Source organism: Diceros bicornis, chromosome 10, assembly GCF_020826845.1.
Source record: "Diceros bicornis minor isolate mBicDic1 chromosome 10, mDicBic1.mat.cur, whole genome shotgun sequence".
In the NCBI taxonomy this organism is placed as follows: domain Eukaryota; kingdom Metazoa; phylum Chordata; class Mammalia; order Perissodactyla; family Rhinocerotidae; genus Diceros; species Diceros bicornis.
Window position 1 is genome coordinate 25,403,662 of NC_080749.1, and position 19,627 is coordinate 25,423,288.

At 34.5% G+C, this 19,627-nt stretch overlaps 1 protein-coding gene across 1 annotated transcript in view; it reads right to left on the minus strand.

Annotated features, from left to right (window-relative positions):
• The window catches only part of LRP1B (LDL receptor related protein 1B), a 1,024,768-nt gene that overhangs the window by 152,966 nt on the left and 852,175 nt on the right, over positions 1-19,627 (minus strand). The gene's annotated exons all lie outside the window — the stretch shown is intronic.

The following is a 19,627-nucleotide window of genomic DNA, read 5'->3' on the forward strand; positions in this document are numbered from 1 at the left end:
GAGTAGCAAGGGTGTAAAGTATCAAGGTGGTATAAGTTCAATAACATAAAAATAATAAATTATAAATGTCAATGTACAATTTAGAACACATTTCCCTTTCATATACTTAGATCAACTCCTTATTCTCAGCCATTTTAGAGATGGACGGTGGAGTGTTTAACAAGTCAGACTAGTAAAATAAATTAACTAAAGGAGAAAATAAGCTATTTGGTGGCGGTTGTTACTCTTTACTTCAAAATGCATTTTATATAATTCAGATTCAAATAAGATTATGAAAGCAAAAGTGATTTAGGTATAAACATTAAAATAAATAACGAACATCTATTGAGGATCCAGCCCACTTCTTGGCTAATTTTCATAAACATGATTTTACAGTCAATCTTCATAACATCCCTATCTAGTATTATTACTTGTATTTAAATAAATTAGAAAAATAAGTCTCAAAGAGTTTAAACAATTTCTCTAATCGTACAAAGGTATTAAATGGCAAAGGAGGGATTTATATCCAGATCCCGCTCCAGAAACATTTTATATTTCTGTAGAAATTCTCATGATAAGTTTCAAATGCATTTTTCTACTAAAAACAAAAATATAAATACGTATATGTAATATCTATCACCTGTGTTTCCCACCCGCCCCGCCTTACTGCCCACCTGCCTGGCTGCTAATGGTTTTTCAGAACCTGAACTTGTGTCACTTTGTTGAGTGCTTTGTTTGTAATATATCCTTTTTGCCCATGTTTTCCTAACTTTAGATTTAAAATTTGGCTTAAAATCTGCAGAAGTTCTAATGTAGCATTCTGCACATCTCAGTCAATCAAGAAATGTGTTAGGATGATTGCAACTGAAATAATGACCATTGAAAATACAAGGTTTGGTACTGAACTATTTAGATAGTTATTTCATTTGGTAATTAACACAAACTCTTCTGAAATTCTACTCTATGTATAACGTTAGTTTTATTTATTCCTTGCCATGTGTTGCTTACATTATTTTTAAATATCATTTTAAAATTTTAGAGTATAAGATAAGAAAGATCAGACTGGATCAGACAAATAGATCATGTGACCTGATATTACAATATTGGCCCCAACCAATTTTCCATAATTACAAAAGATTAACAATTGGTACTGAGTATCAATATAATAAGTGTTTTTGAAGGTTTTTTTCCCCTAAATCCTATTTGTACTTTTTTACTGTGTTTAAACATTTGTATCATATTTTGTGTTTGAAACAGGTTTGAACTTATTTCTTAACAAGAAGAAGTTACAGTTCATTGCTAAGATTTCCATTTGGGACATGCAGAAAGAGTAACATGGAAAGATTAATTGCCTCATGTAAGGTTATTCAGATTTTATGTTTCCAAGTTATTTAACTTTTTGATCCATGACATTACTTATAAAAATTACAAATACAACTATATAGACTGTATAGAGTTTTCTGCATTTAAAATCTCCCTTGAGGAAATATGAATATATTTTATATTTTAATAGGAAAAGTGTACGAGCAAAGTCTAAAACAGCAGTTCTCAAATTGGCTACACATTAAAATCACCTTGGGAATTTTTAAAAACCCCTTTGCTCAGTCCATATCCCACATCAATAAAATCAAACTCTCTGGGGTGAACCCAGACGTCAGTAGTTTTATTAAAGCTAGTCTGGTAATTCCAATGAGCAGCCAAGATTGAAAATCACTGGCCCAAACAACTAATTGTAGAATGAAATATATATGAGTCCACATTCTAATATAGTATTCTAGAGTAATTAATATAAAATGCTCACAATATGTAGAGTTTTCAATTAATTCATATTGTTAAATAGCATTGAAACAATGTATTATTTCTTTTTTTTGGTATTATAACAGTGGAGAAAACAAATACAGCATTTGAAAACTTGTTTTCTTTGTTTAATATGTTTTCACATAAACTATAGATACTAGTACAAATTTGATTCTCCCAGAAAGATAGGGTGAGGGACCACCAAAGTTTAAAGCTGTGTGTCGTGTATGCATGGGCTATTTCTGAAAAGAGATAAAAGAATTTGGTGACAGTGATGCTTTGGGGATTCTTTAAAAGATATCAGTGGGGCCGGCCTGGTGGCGCAAGCAGTTAAGTGCGCGCGCTCCGCTGTGGTGGCCCGGGGTTGGCCGGTTCGGATCCCGGGCAAGTACCGACGCATTGTTTGTCAGGCCACGCTGTGGCGGCATCCCATATAAAGTGGAGGAAGATGGACATGGATGTTAGCCCAGGGCCAGTCTTCTTCAGCAAAAAGAGGAGGATTGGCAGATGTTAGCTCAGGGCCAGTCTTCCTCACACACACACCAAAAAGATATCATTAAGAAAAGTAATAGGCAGGCAACATATTAAAAAAAAGTGCAACATACATATCTGGGAAAGTACTTAGATCCATCATACATAAAAATTCCTACATATCTTATACATTAGTTGGCAGACTTGAAAAGATACTTCACAAAAAAAGATATTTGAATGGCAAATTAAAGGTTCTCAAATCATTAATCATCAAAGTAATGTAAATTCAAACCACAATGAAATACCACTACATACCTACCGGAATTGCCCATTTCAAAAAGATCTCACTAAATTTTCATGTGACTATAGAGGATCTAGAACTCTCTATTCTGGTTCTTATAAAGGTAAACATGTATCTATCCTATAACTCAGCAATTTTACAACTAAGTATTCATCCAAGAAAAATGAAAACAAATGTTCACAAAAATAAATTTTTATAAGAATGGTTATAGTGGCTTTCTTCATAATAACCAACTTCTAAAATAACCCAAGTTGGAATATATCTATACAATTGAAAACTACTCAGGTATAAAAAATAATGAGTCAACACAACTTGGAAATATCTTAAAAACTTTATGCAAATGAAAAATTCACAAGCAAAAGAATACATACTATATGAATCTACGTATATGACATCCAAATACAGGCAAAGGTAATATGTGGTGATAGAAAAGAGTTAGTGGTTGTGGAGGGGAGTATTAGGGGAAGTGATTAAAGTTGCATGAGAGACCTTTCTTTTGGGATGGAAATGTTCTGGATCTCATTTTGGGTGTTTTTTACATGTAGTATGAAATTTTCAAAACTCATCAAACTGAACATTTATTTAAGATCTGAACATTTCATTTTATTTTAATTAAAAATGACTTTACTATTAGAATTGCAAGGACTTTGGAAAATCCAAACAATTATTCCATGATAAAGTATTATTCATTTAGCCCTCGAATGCTCAGGTGTTTACAGAAGGGTAGTCTGAAAGAGAATTCCCTGTTTAAAAAAAAAAAAATATATATATATATATATAGGTATATGTACATATATGTGCATATATATACATGCACATATACATATATACATATCTCCAGAGATTTATTTATTTGGCATTTGAAGCTACTGTGTATTCATTCATTCTGTCCTAGACATTTGTAGTCTCAGTTTGCTCATGTGCAATTATGTTTCTTCTATTTCAGGAGTGATGATTTAGGTAGTAATAAGAATATTGGATTTCCTAAAACATAAAATGTAATTATCTCATCTCCTATCGACTGATGTCTCTCTGACACAAAGATACAGTCGGCCTTGCTCACCCTTAAAAAAGTATACTTTTGAAAGTTTAAGGCAGCACTCTAAAAATACAAATAAATCAGTATTTTTTTATGGATTCTGACTACAATGTATGTGATTCATAATATAGAATATATATGATAATGTTGTCTAAAATTGCATCTTCTTTGGAGGTGCCAAACATTTTATTTTAATCTGTGAATTAAATGATGCTTTCAGACTTTCTATATCATTTTTTTTCTCCTAAGAACATCCTAAATAAATGTATGCCACTAAAATGTTTCCCATAATGTTTAATAATTTAAATATGTTATATGTAGGCTGTTCATATATAATACATTTTTTTCTGGGTTAGCTCTGTGGCATAGGTCAAAATAAATACATTATATTATTGGGGAAAATGCTCAATTCTTCAATGACTATATGAAATGACGTCTATTTTGTGTATACGTAGAGAATTTTTGTATATTAAATAATCTAAAAAATTAATATTTTAATGAATAGATATCTAACCAAACTGAAATTATATACTGTTGCACTATTAACTAATCTTTTAGTTATTGCTGTAAAAAATGAAATACTACTTGTAAATTTGCCATGTGTTTTATTCACCTGCTGATCAGAAGAAAATGGCTAGAAAATTTATATCTGGAAGTTATAGAACTCGGTTGGTTATCAATTTGAAAATATGATGCATAAAATCATTTTACAGCAAAGTTAGGACGAAGGCTTTAGCTTGGGGTTTAAGAAATGTTGGGAATATGGGGTTTTTGTTCTTGTTAATGTTCTTTGGTGATCACCTCTTTTCATCTTCCAGTTCGGGAAACATGATGATTACAAACAGTTGGGTAACAAGCAACAACTTCTGTTACAAAAAAAAGTAAACATAGTCACAGAAACACTGAGGCCAAAAGAACTGTGAGAACAATGAAGTTGAGCCAACATTATCGTAGCTCCTTGTTTCCTTGCATTCCAGATTATAACATGATGGAGTCACAAGTACGGGGTTAGAATTGGAGTTAGAACTGGAGTACCTCCTTTCGTGGAAGATCTTGTCTTCTTTCAGGGACAGAATAACCATCTGTTAACTATCAAAGCATAACTTCTTTAAGTAGAAATCATTATTTTCTTTTTTTAAATCAACTTTATACAATTATGATCTCTCACTCTAAATCTCCTCAGTGACTCTGTTACCATCATATGGAAACGAATACTTATATATGCTGCTTCACAAATGTTCTAAAGCTCTTGACTTCCTCAACAGTGAAGATACAAGGGAACATAGTCTTTTCCTTGTTTTCTACAGCAGGCAGGATTTACTGGCACATACTTTTCGGCTGATGTGAACATAGTACACGTATAAAATTATTCTTGGCTTTTTTTTTCTTTTGTCTTTTTGGAAATATTATTCCCATACCTGTAAATCTCGTACTCTTGGATCACTACCTCCTCTGTCACAGGGGAAGACCACATGACCCAGGGGGGGCCTCTTCCCTACACCACAGTTGGTCTATGATAGTAATGTTATTCATGTTCAAAAAAAAGATTTTACAGCTTAAACCTGATAGATGATTATTCTTTTTTAACACTAAATGTAAGGAGAAGGCAGTACAGGGATTGTATGGTGGCTAGGCAATGTCCTCAGGAACCAGATTTCTATCACTTTGCTCTACCACCATACTAATGGCTTCCACTGTTCTTAGCCACCTCATAGTGCAAGATGACAACTATTGCTTGAGCCATCACCTTGCAGGCCCAAAGGAGAAAGAGCAGAAAGGCAAAACAAGCAGCCCTTCTACTTTAAGAAAACTCCCTTTAAACAGTCTTCTTGGAAGTTCCACATAACATTTCTGCTTACCTTTCTATGGCCAGAACTTAGTCACATGAAGACACCTAGCTACAAGGGGAGCTGGGAAATGTGATGACTTATTCTGGGTAGCAATGTGTCAACCTAAGACTTAGGGTTCTGTTTCTAAGGAGGAAGTAAAAACGGTCATGGGCATAGGCAATTTAGGAGTCTCTGTCAATAACCTAAGAAGGCCAATTAAAGCCATTGAGGTGATTTCTATGGCTACTGAAAGAAAGAGTATTTCTTTCCTTTCAAGAGTGCAAGTATTATGACTTCAGGTCACCATGGGTCATTTTTAAAACCACGTAGAAAGCACCCATCTCAGAAGATACCGATAAAGTAAGAAAGAGCTTATAAATGGAGAAAAGAGAGATAGGGCTCTTATGACTCTGTGTGAATATCTGGATCAAAATGGTGCCTAAAGTCAACTCCATCCACTCCTTGGAATCAAGGCAGAAAATTTATCTTACCACTAGTTTCTGTTGGATTTCTATCATTTACAGGCAAGAGTCCTAACTAATGCAAACACCATACTATTTTTATTGCTTAAAAATACTATGGACTCCCAGTACTAATTAATGTTCTTATCTGTATGTAATGATTTGCATAATTCCCAGGCTATTTCATTGGTTTATAATTACCTGAGAAATGCAATCTCTTTTCACAAGAAGCCTCAGAATCAGTTTCTATTTAAAGGTGCTCTGTAAACCCACACTTCCATGAAGATGGAAGACGATACAAACACTTTTTTGAGCATCTTCTCTATATGATACGGTATTACAGCATCTAGTGATTATCTGGAAACCTGCAGGTTGCCTTGCATTGTAAAGGGTTTGGTGGATCTGAAAATTAATTTCATGTTACTTCTCATCAATCAGGGTAATATTCCTCAATGAGCATTTACATGCACAACCGGTTCTTCTAGGGGAAGTGGAAAGAATATGTGGATGCACCAGCAGTTGAGAATAACAGTGCCAGCTGCACCTTCTCCCAGTGAGCTCCTGCTACTGCTGCTTTGCTTTCGAATTTTTATTTTTTTTAACTTTTATGTTACTCTTCCAGGTAGAGAAGAGAAAGGTTTATAAAGTAAAACAAATTACCAGTGACATATTTTCTTTATAAAGAGGCAAATCTATAATAAGCTAGCTCTCTAGAAGCGCCAATAATGACATTTTAAAAACTGAATGACAATGCAATGTAATTTTCAGTGGAAATTTTTTTGAATTTGCATTATGCAGTTTTAGAAAGTGTCATATTACATCCGGTAAGACCATCCATAGCACTTGACAATAATTTGTGATTTTTTTTTCTTATTTGGAAATTTGTATTGTAACTTTATGGTTGTGAAGTGGGGGGAAGTAGTTATTATCTCATCTTTTGCCAAGACACTCTGTACCTCATCTGCTAAACCCCTGCTATTCCAGTCATCATTCTCTTTTCAAAAGCCTGGAGTCTTGACAGATTGTAACGGTAATATTGCAGAAATAAATTTCATTTGTGAACTGCAGATAGAGAGATAAATCTCCATAACACAGAGGTATAGGTAGGGTGTCCTCTTCAGAGTCACCCTGGAGCCCTGGTTACAGATTCTGGTAGTCATGTTCTAGCAGTTTCACTTATGCTCCCTCATCCAGCTGAGAGAAAAACTAAATACGTCTCTTCCTGCATTTTTTCCAAATATTGATTCTATGTTTTATTTTAAAAGAAAAGTAAAAGCAATTTGAGGAAATTAAAAAGTGAGTCTACCAAAATATTTTTGAATATGTAGTTGATTACATTCTTTTTCATGAGGAGGATTGGCCTTGAGCTAACACCTATGCCAATCTTCCTCTGTTTTGTATGTGGGATGCCTCCACAGCACGGCTAGATGAGCAGTATGTAGGTCCACGCCCTGGATCCGAACCCGCAAACCCCAGGCCACCGAGGTGGAGCATGTGAACTTAACCACTACACCACCGGGCCAGCCCCAATTACATTTTTCTACCTGGTCTGACCCTGTTGATCTGAGTCACGAGACAACTGTTCAATTCACTTCACATTTTTGGATGGACAACATCAGACTCGGATGTGGTGGGTGGCAGTGTGGCGTAGCGGGAAGAACCTGAGTAGTCAAGTCAGAACTTAATTTGAATCCTCATTCTTGTTCCTAATCAGGTACAACCTGGAGTAATTATTTATTGTCTTTGTGCCTCAGTTTCCTGAAAGCTAAAAATTGAAAGGAAATACATATAACATTGAACTGAACTCCTGGCTTAATAAATAGTAACTAGTGATAATTAAGTAATAGTAATAATTATTAAGTAGTAATTATTAATAAGTAATAATAATTACATAATAATAATAAATAAATAGTAGGTAAACCTTTATTAAGTAAAAATAAGTAAACAGTAAACAATAATTTAGAATATGTAGATTGTAATACCAACTTATCATCAACAAGCTGTGTGAACTTCAGCAGAAGAAAAGTGATGTTTCTTCAAAAGACTGCTATGTTGCAGGCACTGCTTTAGATCCTTTACATTTATTCTCTTATTGTTTTAAGTGAATAAATAAATTTATTACAACTCTTTGAGGCATTCTATTCATTTTACAAGCAAAGACCAAGTATGGGTAACTGGCTCACGGTCACACATAAGTATTCTAGTCATAGAAGACACCCAAATGTTGTGGGGAACCACAGTCCCCAACTGAAAATTTGAAAGGTTACAGACCCCTGGGGTCTTTAAACAAAAATATGCTTTCATTTTACTATCTGCATATATTTTTAATTATGAGGTCTATAAAACTTTTATAGCTTGAATTATTCCTGTATTTTTTGAAAAATAGCATTTTGTGTGTGTGTGTGTGAGGAGATTAGCCCTGTGCTAACATCTGCCAATCCTCCTCTTTTTGCTGAGGAAGACTGGCCCTGAGCTAACATCCATGCCCATCTTCCTCCACTTTATATGGGATGCTGCCACAGCATGGCTTGCTAAGCAGTGCGTCTGTGCGCACCAGGGATCCGAACCGGCGAACCCTGGGCCACCGCAGCGGAGCGTGTGCACTTAACCGCTTGCACCACTGGGCCGGCCCGGAAAAACAGCATTTTTTAAAATCATACAAGCAACATATACTCTTTATGGAAATTTAAGACAAAATAATATAGAAAAATAGAAAAAAATAGCTCATAGCCACACAACATGGAGATACACTTCATTATGTTTTCCTGACTATGAAAATATGCAGTGCATATTTCACTAAAAATTATATGGAAATAATTTCCCCAGGTCATTAAAAATTCCTACAAATAGGGGCTGGCCCGGTGGTGCAGTGGTTAAGTGCACGTGCTCCGCTTCCATGGTCCGAGGTTCACAGGTTCAGATCCTGGGCGCGCACTGATGCGCTGCTTGTCAAGCCATGCTGTGGTGGCGTCCCATATAAAGTAGAGGAAGATGGGCACAGGTGTTAGCCCAGGGCGCCAATCTTCTTCAGCAAAAAGAGGAGGATTGGCATCGGATGTTAGCTCAGGGATAATCATCCTCACAAAAAAAAAAAAAAAAGAAATTCTTACAAATATCATTTCTATGCTATGTAGTATTTATCCATGGATATACCTTAGTTTAGCTAAATAATTCTCTAGAGTTTGTTATTTAAGGTTTTGATTTTTTTTCCAACTTGAATAAGGAAGATAATACTTGTAATAAAAATACTTTCTTTTACAGTTAAGTATTGGATATTTTTTTCAAAAGAGCCTTCTTTAGAGATATTCACTACATTTTTATATTTGATAATCTTTATATTTTGTCCTTAGCATACACTCAAAGACTTCTTGCATGGGCACGAACATTTTAGATGGAATGTGACATATTTGTTAGTTACTTAACAAAGGGAAATATTCTTTTGGCTTGATATCCTTGAAAGTCTTTCTCGGATAAGATGTATCCATAAATTTATCATTCACATTTGAAGTTTTTGTAATTATATCAATCAGTAACTATGAACATGAAGAACCAAGCTACCAAGTTAGCAGACATCTTTGGGATTATAAAACCCAGGTGTGGAGTGAAGAAAAAAGGCAATTGAAAGAAAGTTTTACCTAAATCTGTTATTTACTTACACACATACAATTAGATATACATTACTAAATAAATATCCGGGATTGGGTGTTATCTGTCTCACAAAATCAAGTAAAAAAAGATACACACACACGCACACACATGCAGTATGTATGTAGATACCAGTTATATATGCACACAAACGATACTGCTAGTGATCTCTGGAACCATAGATACAACACACACACGTGTGCATGCACACACACGTATATGTATGTGTATACTCACCTTAGTGAAAGAGACAGAGCATGAGAGAGAAGAGAGCTAACTGTTGGACAGATTCTCACAAGAATCAGGATTTATATATAGTTATATTATGGTTTTTTTGTCATTGCAAATTAAGCTGTCTATTTGAAATCTTGGAGGAGTAGGTCCCCAAACTGAAAAACAGTTTTCCCACATTATTCTTATTTTCTTGTTGCTAGACTCATCTTTGTAGAAAAATATTTCTAACTGTATAAATTATAATAAATGGATTATCTTTGGTGTGGTATTGGGTGGGGAAGGAGTTAGGAGCAGAGTTATATTTTTTAAAGAAAAATCTCTGTTTTTGAGCAACTGCTCTAAATCATTTATCTACCCAAAATACTTTGGAAAGTGCACAATAAATTCAGTTATGAATTTCAGTCAAAAATACGTTAATGAATTCAATTGAATAGAAAACCATTCTAATACTTATTTTTTCTTCTTTAATACTTGTATTTGGTGGTTTAAACTTAATCTAAAATTTAGTACCTTAATACTTTGAAAACTTAAGGCCAAGATATATATACACACACATATATGTATATATACATATACGTATTTATACATAGATATGTATACATACATATACGTATTTATACATAGATATGTATACATACATATATATACATATATGTATACAAAGACATATATATACACGTATTTTTATATGCACAAACACACATCACTTCATCACTTATTCAATATGCCCTCAGTTTTTCAGGATTTTGATATTGTCAAATTTTCTCATTAAAATACATTTTTTTGTATAAATTCATGGAGAATTGCACTAAAATAGAAATATTTTTAACTTTCAAGTATTGCTAGTATTTTTTTTAGTATTTCTAGTATTGACTGGCATAATTTTTTCTCTTATACTTCTTTTACACTGAATCATTTTAAATTTTATTCAAAAACGTGTAAAGCATTTAATTATCCCTTTCTTTGTTTTCCATCATAGATAAGTATACTTAGTATTCACCTAAAATGCAGTTTCTTTTATTTTCTCCTCCATACACCAAATACTTAGAGAAGTCATAGTTTATATGGATTACAATGCTTGTGAGAAACATTGCTTCCTTTCTGGAGGACAGGAAGTATAAAGAAAAAGCGTGTTTTAGCAATACCATTGTCTGGCGGCCAATCTCACTTTCTACTAACTTACTTAAAGACTCTATTTTCAAATCATCTCTTATTTTCATATGTAAAATCATTTCAACAGAGTAGATTATAGAAAGTAAGGATAATAACATAGGCTTTATTTGCAAGAAGCCAAAAGACAGGCTATAAAGAAATTATTGTAAGAGGCTAACAAGAGGAAGTGGGAACAGTTGTGCTAGATAATGGTAACTGATACTTGTGAGTCTTAGACAATGATCTAATTATGTGGATACATGGTACGATGGCCTTTTGCCCCTTACACACTTATATGGTCTTCAAGAGTCTCTTTTGTCAATTTTTTTTCCCTTTAAAATGAATTTAATGCATATTTAAATCTGATATCAACTGAATTACAAAGGTTTGGTTGGAAATCTATGGTGGGAGCAGAAGAGGAACAATACATTGAGCTGTTCAGAGTCCCTCAAATACAGGTATGTCCTTAGAGTCTTGAACCGTCAAGTAATGAAGTCTTGTTCTGGTATATAGAGTTGAAGCATATGATGTTAGTGGTCCATCTACAGTTCTTGGTATCCACCGTGCCTGTTCCCACTAAGTCAATGACTTCTCACTACAAGCACATGGGACTCTTTGCTTGGTTCCCATCTGGAAGTACTCTTCAAGGCATCAATGCCCCTTCCTTCCCAGGAGCAGCCCTAAACCAATGACTGGCAGTAGTTGGTGAATAAATATCCCAGCTCTCTCCTTTGTTTGAGGTAACTGAGTATGCTACACTATCTCGCAGAGTTTCCTGGTAGAATGATTCCCATTCCTGCAGTAACCTGCTCAATAATGTACCCTCTATTTTTTCTTTCCTTCACTAATTAACTTCTACACTCCCCCACTAGTGGTTTCTAGAATCTTCTCCCCAATAAACCACTTGTACTCATATCCTTGTGAGTGCAGGTTCTGCTTCTGGGAAAATCCATATTAAGAAATGATATATGCAATCATTTATTCAACAAACATGTGTTAATACCTGTCATGTACTAGGCACTGTGCTGAGTTGATAGGGTTTATAAAAATTAACAAAACAGACATCAATCTCTACCTTCATGGAGTTTATATGCTGATAGCCATGTGGGGATTCAGAAGACTAGCTAGAATGAAAAAAAAAAATTGTTTATTGCAGGGTAAGAAGTGCTATAATGAGAAATAAAGAAGAGAAGGGGATAGGGAAAGTATACTGAGGGGTAATTTCAAATAGTATAATCTGAAAATGCTATATTAAGAAAGTGACTTTGAAGATTAAGAAGATCTTAAGATCTCCCTGTCATTATCTGGGAGAAAAGGCATCCCGGGAAGAAACGTGACCTTAGAGAAATAAGCAGGCCTGGAGTCCAAAGAATAGCAAGGAGACAAGGGTGGCTGACGTAGAGGAAACAAGTCAACCTCAGCAGGAGCGGCAGGAGGGGTCAGCACGCCTGCCATTGTTGAGGAGAAGGACTTACATCAGGCACAGCTTTGCTTGTGAGCAACTTCTCTCGCTATTTCTCCTCCTCAGAAAAGAGCATATGTATTTGGCCTCTCCTTTTTCAGACAAATGAATTTCAGGCATTTATTCAGCTTTATGCCAAAATGAAGATAGAGATGTGAAGAATTACTAAAACGACTGCAGCAAGACAGAAACCGAGATCTTAGAACTGCCATGGTGGAATCTTTGGCTTGGATAATCACCTTGTTCTCAGCCTTGGTGTTCATGCTTACAAAACTAGAAGGGTGGCATGCACTGATAAAGTATGCAATAAGTAGTAACAAGCCAAATTCACCTTTGAAAGAATATTGAGAATCTTATACCAAGTAAAATGCATCCATTGTATCCAAAAGAAAGAGATCAGTAATCTGATTTATTGACTAGAGGTAACAAATAGGTCTATCATTTCAACTGGAATTGTTGATTTTATTTTTTACAACACTGGCATTTTTTTGTGTGTGTGTGAGGAAGATCAGCCCTGAGCTGACATCCATGCCAACCCTCCTCTCTTTTTTGCTGAGGAAGACCGGCCCTGAGCTAACATCCATGCCGATCTTCCTCCACTTTAGGTGGGATGCCACCACAGCAGGGCCGGACAAGCGATGCATCAGTGTGCCGCCGGGATCCGAACCCGGGCTGCCAGCAGCAGAGCATGTGCACTTAACCGCTACGCCGTGGGTCTGGCCTCACAACATTGGTATGTTTTACTTCATTATAGTTGATACTGCAAAATATGGTTATCTGAAGAGGTTCATAAATAAACACTGTCATGAGAAGTCTTTTAGAATTGGTATTAGCATTTTCAGATTCCAGGTCAAATTTTATATTTTAGTTTGAAAATCATAATGACAGCTAATATTTATTGAGTGTTTTCTCTGTGCTAGGTTCAAGGCTAAGCCTGATTCATAGAATCCTAGCAACTCAATAAGGAAAGTATACTGAACAGCTGAGAAAACTAAAGCTCAGATTACAATGAATTACTTGTCCCAAAGCCTACAGCTCTTAAACAGTGGAACGGAGGACTTGAATTCACGTCATCTGATCCAATATCTGCATTATAAATCATTCTGAAACTGGACCACAAATAATTCCCCAAAACAAAGTTCTTCATTGTTTCCTTCTTTTGCCATTTTACACTAAGATCTCAGTTCTATGGGCTCTAGGACATGACTAAAATTCTATACATGTCAAAAGTTGTGCCAAAGGTAATTCAAGAAAAACATAGTTGCCTTCACCATAAGACCCTGAAGATGCAACAGGTCTATATCCAAAGGAAAGAAAATGATATTCATGTAGAGTATAATTTACACTTGAGAAAAATATGGACATTGCAAAGCCTTCAGTGACAAGATTTATTATTCCTAAACTATGTTTTTTTTTTCATAATCTGGCATACTTTATACTTTGAGGGAAACAAATTAGCTCATTAAAAAAAATTTATGGAAATCTCTCTCTCTCTCTCTCTCAGCACAGACCACGCCCCTTACTTGACTTACAGTTCTACTAGGTGCTACATATCAATAAATGATCACATTAGCCTTTATCTTATTATTTCCTCATTGGCTGCCTAGTCAGCAAGGTATTGATTTTTTTTTTTTAATTCTGCTTACAATACATGATTTTTTGCTTGGCTTTACTCCCAAATGTCTTTAAAAAACCTTAATAGTGCATTTCCCTGTTAGATGTCTTTATTCACCTTTTAATAAGCCTGCCTGTCTCCTATAATAATACTGCATCTGCTGTAGAATCATATTTATCAGAGAGACAGCAGGCTATGAAGGAAATGCAAAAAACAATGCTTGAGCTGAATTTAATATGAAAATTCAAATAAAGGTGCCAATAAAATTCACATTTTAATATAGCCATTAGACACATGCAGAAAGCAAAGTATCTCAATGGATAATATAAATCATCATTAAATGTGCATTAATTTAGCTCACTCAAATACTCTTTCAAGTTCTAAATGCATCACTATAAACAAGGAAGAAACAGAGTTGTTCTTAATATTATAGTCTATTGGGTCTAAGAAAGAAAAGAATTGGCACTTTAAAACATATATCCCATGACATATGGGATATATGATCAAATTAATATCCACAGTGGAAACTGGTTGCAAGCATTGTTACAGGACCAGGTTGAACCCTCTGACTAGGACCAGCTACTAAGCAGCAGGGGAGGGGAGAGGAACCCACTGAACAGGTGCCTGGTCTATCTCACTAGAGCCGTGTTTTCCAATTTGCTCATCCATATACCACCTTCACAAATTTGCTATTTTGCAGTACCACATTTATTCGTATTTACTTAATATTTTTCTTTAAATTGTTTAGCTCTTTAAAATTTAGCTTCATCATGAGCTACAAGAGTCTTGATATCATGATATGATATGCTGGTTTATGTATTTTAAATATGTATTTAAAGTACATAATTATTCTGTGCACTATATAAAATCATCTCTTGTTTACATGTCATATGCTTGCTATACATCAGGAATCATGGCTTTAGGGCAGTTTTTTCCAAATATTTTCAAAAGCAAAATAAACATTCAAACATACACTCATACATGCACACATGAATTAGAGACATTCTATTGTTAGTACTTGTGGTTTTGTTTAATTATTCTATACCTAATACTTAAGGAGCTACTGTGGATTTACAGTGTTCTTGAATTAACAGTTAGATGTTCCAGGTCCACAACTTAAAACTTTTCTTCCAGGGCATTGACATGTTTCTCTTGTATAAGAAATGTAAGAAAAATCAATAAGCCAAAGAGAGCTCAAAGATGGATCCTTAGCAATGAATGTGTACATTTCACAAAGTTTACAAAGAATATGCTGAACATAAGACTTACAAGTTGATCTAGACTGCCTTAAGAAGAAATCTGGAAGAAACAAATGCCCAGGAAAAAATAGAAAACCAAATGTTATAGAGGAAAATGGGTGAGACAAGAAAATGAATCATACTTACTAAGATATCAGTATAATATTGTGGGCATTCTGTATCTCAAAACCAAAAGTCAATTATTTCTTTAAAAAGATGACAAATAAATGTATTTTGAATAATAGTTTCAAGGTTAATTCTAAGACGCTGAAAAAATGGACCTAAAGAATAATGTTTGATGGCAACCTAGATGGACTATTCTAATGGTATGCCTACACACACCATCCTTGACACAACCTTATTAAACATTTTATTAAGAAATTACATAAAGACATAAAATGTGTCATTGTCAAAACTGCAGATGGCACAAATCTGAGAGGAATAACTAAAATGTGGGATGAGGTAATTACAAGGCGAGCATTCTCAATAATCTGGAGTGAAGATTTGATAGATAGAGGATGAACTTTAATAGATACAATAGGAAATAACAAAGTGTCTGATGTACAGGAGATTAAATATAATAGCTTTTCCCCACCAAACAGTTCTTTGCTGAACTGAGAGAAAATTATTCTGGGGGTCTTTCTATAATAATAATCCTAATGTCATTTCTACACAGATGCAATAATAAATTTCATGTAAAATTATGTCATATTTTGTATGATGTCTCTCAAGCAAATGGTTGACAAATTACTAAGGCAAATGTCAAGAAAGACCTAGATATATTTCTCAGATTGGCCTGTTGACCATGGTTAGACATTACACAGAACAAGGTTCTGATTTTTGGAAAGATATGGAGTGTAGTAATTATTCTTTATTGCACCTTAACAGCAGATTTATATGACATAAATGTCCAACTGGACAATGGATAAGAAAAATGTTGCCAAAATTGTCTCCAAACAGGAGAGGTGACATAATCACTGCAATTCTGTGCTTTTCCCCCCAATATTGAACTAACAATTTCCTTTTGGTAAAGGGAATATGCATATGGATTCCAAATGAAGGTAGAAGAGATTCCAAATTCACTCATCTAGGTAACATGTTTGAGATGAGGAAATAAAATACCTGGAGTTCACACGGCACTTACAGAATTAGATCTTATTGGAATTAGAGAGAAGATAAGGAAAGACTAAGTAGAAAAGGGAAGCTAAAGGGCCGGCCCCGTGGCTTAGCGGTTAAGTGCGCGCACTCCACCGCTGACGGCCCGGGTTCAGATCCCGGGCGCGCACCGACGCACCGCTTCTCCAGCCATGCTGAGGCTGCGTCCCACATACAGCAACTAGAAGGATGTGCAGCTATGACATATAACTATCTACTGGGGCTTTGGGGAGAAAAAATAAATAAATAAATAAATAAATAAATAAATAAAATTAGAAAAGGGAAGCTAAGAGGAAAGAACAAAAATGGAGGGATAGGAGGAAAGACAGGGATGGTGAGGGAGGAGGAAAAAGTGAGAGATAAACTAGAATTAAATTTCCTGGATGAAGAAAAGAAAAATTGATCATACTCTATTCAAACTGAGGGGTGCTCAAAAGGTTGATGAAGAAAATTGAGCTTTGTAGGTCTATTAATTAAGGAAATTTATCAATCATCATATAAATCTGTTTGTAGTACAGTAAAATCTATTGGGGGTGAAAGCAGATACACAGAAAACTGAGGTTTTCTTCTTTTCCAACGCTAACAAATAGACTGGTTGATGCAGCAACAGTGAACTGAAGTTTGTTCCATCAAAGCAGTTTGAGCAAACTTTCTTTTATCTTGATGAAAAGTCTGTAGATATAATAAAGAAATCTACAAGATTTCTATATCTATATGAGAAAATATTTCTATTGACTTCATTATTTTAATAGAAACTATTAATTTGAAATAGTGTCAGTTAACAGTAAACTGAAACCTTTCTGACTTACATAAGGATTCTTTGCATTATATAATTTCTCTTCTTTTAGGTATTGAAACTAACTTGGATGGAAACTAATCATTAAGAAAATTTAAACAATTTAGATGGCATATTTTGAAAAAAAAAATCACACTCCATTGGTATTATTATATAGATTATATTCAGATTCTTGCTATTTGCAGATGATGAAGTTCCTCTGTGGGAGGAAAAAAAATCTTATAAATAATATTATCCAAGCCTCTAAATTTAAGGTGTGAAACAGCCTCAGAGACCTTATGTGAATTCCCCAAGTAATAATGCGAGTTAATGACAAAAACTGTGATTAGGCACAGTATCATTCACACTTAGAGCTTGAATGATGATATGGAGATCTGATTTGCCCTGGCGCCAGGCAGACTGTGTTCCAATCCATGCTTACCAGTTTATTAGCTTGGACATTGACCATACCTTTTTGACTCTTTGTTTCTTCATCTATTAAATGGGAATAATAACAAAACCACCATAATAATAATATCAATACCATCTAACTTAAAGGTTTCTCCGAGGATTACAAGAAAGTGATTGACACATCTTAGGACCTCGGGTAAGTTTAATTACCTCATCCTTTCTTCCTGTTATCCTAGTTTCTGCTTTTCTATCATTTCTGATAATGGCCAGGAATAAATCCCATAAGTTAATTCAAGACTGTATGTTCCCAATTCAAATGATGAATAAACCTGAATATAGGTAAAAAGCCTGAGGGTACAATAAGAATAAATTTAGGAAAACTTCTCAAGTATCAGAATCCCACAAATCTCTGTTGCTAGTTTTTGGTTACCCTTGATTATCTTCAAAAACCCTCACCCTCCTTTAGCCCACATCTTTAGCCAAGACTTTCCTTCACTATGGCTCTTCCACCGAGCACCAAGGTCTGATGACAAAATGAAAGGAGAAGAGACCCCAGAGGAGGCAAATACATCATTAGGTTCCTCCACAAGGGAAATGCTTCACAAAATCCATCACAGAAAATTTAACTCTAAAAGTTTCTCAAAGGTTTCTCCATTTTACAAATTTAATTGCATTGGGTATAGTTAACCTCCGAGTCAGTTCACAATGTTCTAGGCTTAAAATGGCTTTATACAGAACCATCTCTCTGAGTACTCCCAAATGGGCTTTTGCTCATCTGAAAAAATGAAAATAGAAACACATATGTAAATGAACAAGATATAGTATATTGTGGAAAATATGTATCCAAGTGCAGGTAAGTATACCAAATGTAATTTAAATAGACCACTAGATAAAAACAGAGTATTCCTCCCCCTATTTCTAAGTTAGCATGAGTGCTCTACTGCCTCAGTGTCAGAGAACAGATTTGTTTTCAGGAAGAGAGAAGAAACTTCACTTGCAGAGCACCCATTATGTGTCAGATATAATGTAAATCACTTTGAGAATGTCATCTTACTTAATACTCTTACTAACTTTATGAAAGATATTGTTCATTTTACATCTAAGAAAACTGAAGCTTATAGAGGTTCATACACTTAGTATTACATGGTCAGTGAATCATGAGGCCAAGTTTTTTGTTGTTCTTTACATTCTATCATACTACTAGTGTATTTACATATTTATTCATATGAGTATTCTGAAGATTTCTCATCATTTTAGGTTCTGTGAATTTAATTAACTAAATGATTTAGTTATTTGTAAAGCATGTTTATAGAACAATGGCAGAACATTTAAAGTCTTGAAAATATGTTTTCTTACATCTCAACAGAATACAAACATTTAACAGAATATTAGGAAGTGTGAGGTTTTTTTAATATACCCTATAAACTGAAAAATACTGTAATAAAAATGCATTTTAAAAGAAGATCTAAAGATGTTATGGGCAGAAAGTATAATGATGGTAGATTGCATCATTTTAGCTTTAAAGAAAGATAAATGTAATACACACACAAATGAAAACACACAATTCTGTCATATTGGACCTAAAATATTGGGTTGACATCACCAAGATTATATTTGGAGGCCTAAGAAAACAATAAAGCTATCTTAATCCTTTATCTTCAGTCTTAAATTTCTTATATACTCCAGATGTATTAACATTGGTTTTCCTTTCCCTGCCAATGTTTAAGAATGTTTGCTTTAGAGAAAATCCCCTCAGAGACAGACTGAACTGAGGTTTCCAATAGAAAATCTGTCACTGTGAACCTCTGTTGTTGCCTGCTAAAATGCAACACTCACCTAGGAAGGCATTAGTTGAACAATTTTACCTCTACCTGACTGACACGTGGCTAGAGAGCCAAAGGTACTAATTTTTACTGTAAACTAAAAGCATCTAAACAAGAAGGCACTCACCATTTTAAAATGAAATTGCATATATGATTATGGAATATTTTTGAGGGAAAAAAACATTTCTTAAAACTATTTGTATTCGTTTGGCCGACATTCACATGTCAGAGACCATGCTA